The sequence below is a fragment of the Chiloscyllium punctatum genome, chromosome 28, assembly GCF_047496795.1.
Source record: "Chiloscyllium punctatum isolate Juve2018m chromosome 28, sChiPun1.3, whole genome shotgun sequence".
Taxonomy (NCBI): Eukaryota; Metazoa; Chordata; class Chondrichthyes; order Orectolobiformes; family Hemiscylliidae; genus Chiloscyllium; species Chiloscyllium punctatum.
This window is the reverse complement of record NC_092766.1, coordinates 5,909,270-5,916,782: the sequence shown is the minus strand read 5'-3', so window position 1 is coordinate 5,916,782 and position 7,513 is coordinate 5,909,270.

Sequence of the window (7,513 nt, the reverse complement as noted above, 5' to 3'; positions counted from 1 at the left end):
TATGCCTATCCAATGCCCGTTTAAATGCCCATAAAGAGGGAGAGTCCACCACTGCTACTGGCAGGGCATTCCCAGAACTTACGACTCGCTGAGTAAAGAATCTACCCCTAACATCTGTCCTATACCTACCACCCCTTAATTTAAAGCTATGCCCCCTCGTAACAGCTGACTCCATACGTGGAAAAAGGTTCTCACTGTCAACCCTATCTAAACTCCTAATCATCTTGTACACCTCTATCAAATCTCCCCTAAACCTTCTTTTCTCCAATGAAAACAGCCCCAAGTGCCTCAGCCTTTCCTCATACGATCTTCCTACCATACCAGGCAACATCCTGGTAAACCTCCTCTGCACCCGTTCCAGTGCCTCCACATCCTTCCTATAGTATGGCGACCAAAACTGCACACAATACTCCAGATGTGGCCGCACCAGAGTCTTATACAACTGCAACATGACCTCAGGACTCCGGAACTCAATTCCTCTACCAATAAAGCCCAGTACACCATATGCCTTCTTCACCGCACTATTTACCTGGGTGGCAACTTTCAGAGATCTGTGTACATGGACACCAAGATCCCTCTGCTCTTCCACACTACCAAGTCTCCGACCATTAGCCCAGTACCCCATCTTGTTACTCTTACTCTCACCTCACACTTACCCACATTGAATTCCATTTGCCACCTTTCTGCCCAGCTCTGCAGCTTATCTATATCCCGCTGTAACCTGCCACATCCTTCCTCACTGTCAACAACTCCACCGACTTTTGTATCATCCGCAAACCTGCTCACCCAACCTTCTAGCCCCTCCTCCAGGTCATTTATAAAAATGACAAACAGCAATGGTCCCAAAACAGATCCTTGCGGAACACCGCTAGTAACTGCGCTCCAAGATGAACCTATGCCATCAACTACTACCCTCTGTCTCCTTCCAGCCAGCCAATTCCTAATCCAAACCTCTAATGCACCCTCAATGCCATACCTCCGTAGTTTTTGCATTAGCCTGCCATGGGGAACCTTATCAAACGCCTTGCTAAAATCCATATACACCACATCTACTGCTTTACCCTCGTCCACTTCCTTAGTCACCTTCTCAAAGAATTCAATAAGGTTTGTGAGGCACGACCTGCCCTTCACAAAACCATGCTGACTATCCTTGATCACATCATTCATATCCAGATGTTCATAAATCCTATCCCTTACAATTCTCTCTAAGACTTTGCCCACAACAGAAGTGAGACTCACTGGCCTATAGTTACTCGGGCTATCCCTACTCCCCTTCTTGAACAAGGGGACCACATTCGCTATCCTCCAGTCTTCTGGCACCATTCCCGTAGACAACGACGACATAAAAATCAAGGCCAATGGCTCCGCTATCTCCTCCCTAGCTTCCCAGAGGATAAATGCCATCAGGCCCAGGGGACTAATCTATTTTCATCCTTTCCAGTATTCCCCGGACCTCTTCCCTACGTCCCTCAAGGCCATTCATTCTAATCACTTGTGACTCAATATTCACATCAGCAACAGTGTCCTGTTCCTGAGTGAATACTGACGAAAAGTATTGATTTAGTGTCTCACCAATCTCCTCTGCCTCCACACACAACTTCCCACTACTATCCTTGACTGGACTGATACCTACCCTAGTCATCCTGTCCCTACATCACCAACTATTAAACCGCGTGTTGTCTGGAATGGGATTGTCGGATTGGGGAACGCTGTCCCTACATGACCATCTATTAAATCGCGTGTGGGCTGGAACGGGATTGCCGGATTGGGGAATACTGTCCCTACAGCACCAACTATTACACTGCGTGTGGGCTGTGTTGCGATTACATCGCCAACACTTTAAGAGCTGTTTCGAAGTGCAATGTTTCACTAGCACGGGGTTGCCCACAAACGCACCCATCCCGTTATAGAAGGACTGCAATGGTACTCCATCACTTATAGCATCTTAACAAAAAAGTGAGATGGTCATAACTTAGTGAAAGGGCTGACCTTACAGGCTGCTAACGAATTTCGGATTGACATGACGTTGCCGCAGCTCAGTGAGCACACAGTCTGACAGCCCAGACCAAACCCCAGTCCAACCAGAGTCCCACTAAAGGTAGACCCTTTCATTCTCTGACCTTTAAGGCAAATGTGAAGTGTCTGTTCCTGACGCGATGCGACTGGTCAAACTATTCGAGGTTAAGCAACGCACCGTTTCTTTAAACGCTGCAGTTAAAAATACAACAGAAGAAAGAGAAATTTAGACTAACTTAACTTTATTAACAGAATAGCAGTTACGGTGAGTCTTACTAACTAACTGCTCCAATATAGTCCCATCCCATAAACACACTCCTTTGGCAAAAATAAAGGCAAATTAAGCCCCAATTCTCACGTGCAGTTCTCCAATCCAGGAAGAAGAGAATACTCAGGAGTGTAGCAGCCAGGAGATTGGGGTTCCAACTCTGTTGAGACCCCAATAACTTTTTAAAAAAGTTTGGCCTGTGAGAGCTGGTCTCACGCACACTGCTTTCAACGTTCTGAAGAAAATCTCCCAAGGCCTCTCGAGCTGTTTACTTTCTTACTGACAGCCTCTGCCTCACAACTGCTCTTCAAGAAAAATACCCAGGACAAAATAACCTCTTAAAGCCACAGCCTTGTAACAGAGTACGACAGGACCTTGATCAAATGGGCTGAGGAGTGGCAGATGGAGTTTAATATAGATCAATGTGAGGTGCTGCATTTTGGAAAGGCAAACCTTAGCAGGACTTATACACTTACGCCTCCTAGCAGAGCGCGTTCGAGAACATCTCCGGGACACCCGCACCAATCAACCAAACCGCCCTGTGGCCCAACATTTAAACTCCCCCCTCCCACTCTGCCAAGGACATGGAGGTCCTGGGCCTCCTTCACCGCCGCTCCCTCACCACCAGACGCCTGGAGGATGAACACCTCATCTTCCACCTCGGAACACTTCAACCCCAGGGCATCAATGTGGACTTCAATAGTTTCCTCATTTCCCCTTCCCCCACCTCATCCTAGTTTCAAACTTCCAGCTCAGTAACTGTCCCCATGACTTGTCCTACCTGCCTATCTCCTTTTCCACCTATCTTCTCCTCCCTGACCTATCACCTTCATCCCCTCCCCCACTCACCCATTGTACTCTATGCTACTTTCTCCCCAACCCCCACCCTCCTCTAGCTTATCTCTCCACGCTTCAGGCTCACTGCCTTTATTCCTGATGAAGGGCTTTTGCCCGAAACGTCGATTTCTCTGCTCCTTGGATGCTGCCTGAACTGCTGTGCTCTTCCAACACCACGAATCCAGAATCTGGTTTCCAGCATCTGTAGTCATTAAGTGGTAAAAGCAATGGTAAGGTCTGAGCGAGTGTTGCTGAGCAAAGAGACCTTGGAGTGCAGGTTCATAGCTCCTTGAAAGTGGAGTCACAGGTAGATAGGATAGTGAAGAAGGCGTTTGGTATGCTTTCCTTTATTGGTCAGAGTATTGAGTACAGGAGTTGGGAGGTCATGTTGCGGCTGTACAGGACATTGGTTAGGCCACTGTTGGAATATTGTGTGGAAACAAAGCCAGAAGTTGCTGTAAAAGCTTACCATGTATGGCAGTATCTGTGGCGAGGAATCAGAGTTAATGTAACCCTTCCTCAGAACAATTCTGGTTTCTCTGCTAAAAGATAGATGTTGTTTCAACTTTTAAGGATTCAGAAAAGACTTACAAGGATGTTGCCAGGGTTTGGAGGGTTTGAGCTACAGGGAGAGGCTGAACAGACTGGGGCTGTTTTCCCTGGAGCGTCGGAGGCTGAGGGGTGACCTTATAGAGGTTTGTAAAATCATGGGGGGCATGGATAGGGTAAATAGACAAAGTCTTTTCCCTGGGGTGGGGGATACCAAAACTAGAGGACATAGGTTTAAAGAGGGAGAGGAAAGGAACCTAAAGGGCAACATTTTCACGCAGAGGGTGGTACGTGTATGGAATGAGCTGCCAGAGGAAGTGGTGGAGGCTGGTACAATTACAGCATTTAAAAGGCATCTGGATAGCGACATGAATAGTAAGGATTTAGAGGGAGATGAGCCAAGTGCTGGTAAATGGGACTAGAGTAATTTAGGATATCTGGGTCGGCGTGCACAAGATGGGCCGAAGGGTCTGTTTCCATGCTGTACAGTTCTGTCTCTATGGTCACCATGGACAAGATGGGCCGAAGGGTCTATTTCCGTGCAGTAGACTTCCATGTCTCTATGGTTGGCATGGACGAGATGGGCCGAAGGGTCTGTTTCCGTGCTGTATGACATGATTCCCCAAGGTTGTAACAATTAAATGTCACCCTACTGCCAAGATGCTTTGCCTGTCACTCTAATGCACAGGGTGGTATGTGAGTTTCAGTGCCAGTGTGATGCCAGGCATCCCAGCATGGATGTAAGCATTGAAGGGGAGGGTGGGTGGCGGTGGCGCTGAACGGTGGGATCTTGCTTTGTCGGTTTCCGTCACCTTCCTCTGACCTCCCGATTCTCCACAGGGGGAGGCGTTCTTCCCGAAGCCGGGGGACATTGTGGCAGCCCCGTTTGTGGGCGACAGCTCCTGGTACCGGGCCCGAGTGCTGGGCTTCCTGGCGAGCGGTAACGCCGACCTCTACTACGTGGACTACGGGGACAACGGCGCAATTCCCATCAGGCGCCTGCAGCTCCTCAGGTCAGTCTGACATTCCCCCCCCCAAGCCCCCCCAACCCATCTCTCCCTCCACCAGAACCCACTGCCCAGTCCCTGTTACTCCCAGGGGGGCTAATCCCACTGGGGTAGGTGGGAACCAGAAGACCTGCAAACACTGAGTGCGAAACAAAACCAGGAGTTGCTGGAACAGCTCAGCAGGTCTGGGCAAGACCCACAGAGAGAAATCAGAGTTAACGCTTCGGGATCGGTGACCCTTCCTCAGAGGTACGTTTCTGTCATCTCTGACAGTGGGGCTGTCAATTCCAACGCCTCACCACACACCGAGTGAGGCTGTTCCTCCTCACCTCTGCCTGTAATGGCCTGACCCCTGACTCGGAGGCTATGTCCCCTCCCTCAGCCAGCGTCAGGTTTGTTCCTGCACCTTCCCTGCTGAGCCCCCCCCCCCCCCGGTGAAATGTGTATTTTTGAGGAGCTGGGAGGTCACGTTGCAGCTGTACGGGATATCAGCGAGGCCACTTTTGGCACACTCTGTGCAATTCTGGTCTCCCTGCTCTAGGAGGGACATTGTGAAACTTGAAAGGATTGAGAAAAAATATTGCCAGGGTTGGAGAGTTTGAGCTACAGGGAGAGGCTGAACAGGCTGGGGCTGTTTTCCCTGGAGCGTCGGAGGCTGAGGGGTGACCTTATAGAGGTTTATAAAATCATGGGGGGGGGGCATGGATAGGATAAATAGACAAGGTCTTTTCCCTGGGGTCGGGGAGTCCAGAACTAGAGGGCCATAGGTTTAGGGTGAGAGGGGAAAGATACACAAGAGACCTAAGGGGCAACGTTTTCACCCAGAGGGTGGTACGTGTGTGGAATGAGCTGCCAGAGGATGTGGTGGAGGCTGGGACAATTACAACATTTAAAAGGCATCTGGATGGGGACATGAACAGGAAGGGTTTGGAGGGATATGGGTTGGGTGCTGGGAAATGGGACTAAATTAATTTAGGATATCTGGTTGGCATGGACGGGATGAGCCTAAGGGTCTGTTTCTGTGCTATACAATCTAAATCTGTGACTGAATCATCTCTTTATCTTCCAAACATTGATCCACTCTCCCCTCTATCCCAGGGATCGGTCTGGGGGTCCCTATCCATTCACTCTCCCCTCTATCCCAGGGATCGGTCTGGGGGTCCCTATCCATTCACTCTCCCCTCCATCCCAGGGATGGTCTGGGGGTCCCTATCCATTCACTCTCCCCTCCATCCCAGGGCTCGGTCTGGGGGTCCCTATCCATTCACTCTCTCTCCTCCATCCCAGGGATCGGTCTGGGGGTCCCTATCCATTCACACTCTCTCCTCCATCCCAGGGATCGGTCTGGGGGTCCCTATCCATTCACACTCTCCCCTCCATCCCAGGGATCGGTCTGGGGGTCCCTATCCAGTCACACTCTCCTCCATCCCAGGGATCGGTCTGGGGGTCCCTATCCATTCACTCTCCTCCATCCCAGGGATCAGTCTGGGGGTCCCTATCCATTCACTCTCCCCTCCATCCCAGGGATCGGTCTGGGGGTCCCTATCCATTCACTCTCCTCCATCCCAGGGATCGGTCTGGGGGTCCCTATCCATTCACTCTCCTCCATCCCAGGGATCGGTCTGGGGGTCCCTATCCATTCACTCTCCTCCATCCCAGGGATCGGTCTGGGGGTCCCTATCCATTCACTCTCCCCTCCATCCCAGGGATCGGTCTGGGGGTCCCTCTGGGGGTCCCTATCCATTCACTCTCCTCCATCCCAGGGATCGGTCTGGGGGTCCCTATCCATTCACTCTCCTCCATCCCAGGGATCGGTCTGGGGGTCCCTATCCATTCACTCTCCTCCATCCCAGGGATCGGTCTGGGGGTCCCTATCCATTCACTCTCCCCTCCATCCCAGGGATCGGTCTGGGGGTCCCTATCCATTCACTCTCCCCTCCATCCCAGGGCTCGGTCTGGGGGTCCCTATCCATTCACTCTCTCTCCTCCATCCCAGGGATCGGTCTGGGGGTCCCTATCCATTCACACTCTCTCCTCCATCCCAGGGATCGGTCTGGGGGTCCCTATCCATTCACACTCTCCCCTCCATCCCAGGGATCGGTCTGGGGGTCCCTATCCAGTCACACTCTCCTCCATCCCAGGGATCGGTCTGGGGGTCCCTATCCATTCACTCTCCTCCATCCCAGGGATCGGTCTGGGGGTCCCTATCCATTCACTCTCCCCTCCATCCCAGGGATCGGTCTGGGGGTCCCTATCCATTCACACTCCCCTCCATCCCAGGGATCGGTCTGGGGGTCCCTATCCATTCACTCTCTCTCCTCCATCCCAGGGATCGGTCTGGGGGTCCCTATCCATTCACACTCTCCCCTCCATCCCAGGGATCGGTCTGGGGGTCCCTATCCATTCACACTCTCCCCTCCATCCCAGGGATCGGTCTGGGAGTCCCTATCCATTCACTCTACCCTCCATCCCAGGGATCGGTCTGGGGGTCCCTATCCAGTCACACTCTCCCCTCCATCCCAGGGATCGGTCTGGGGGTCCCTATCCATTCACTCTCCCCCCTCTATCCCAGGGATCGGTCTGGGGGTCCCAATCCATTCACTCTCTCCCCTCCATCCCAGGGATCGGTCTGGGGGTCCCTATCCATTCACTCTCCTCCATCCCAGGGATCGGTCTGGGGGTCCCTATCCATTCACTCTTCCCTCCATCCCAGGGATCGGTCTGGGGGTCCCTATCCATTCACTCACTCTCCTCCATCCCAGGGATCGGTCTGGGGGTCCCTATCCATTCACTCCCCCCTCCATCCCAGGGATCGGTCTGGGGGTCCCTATCCATT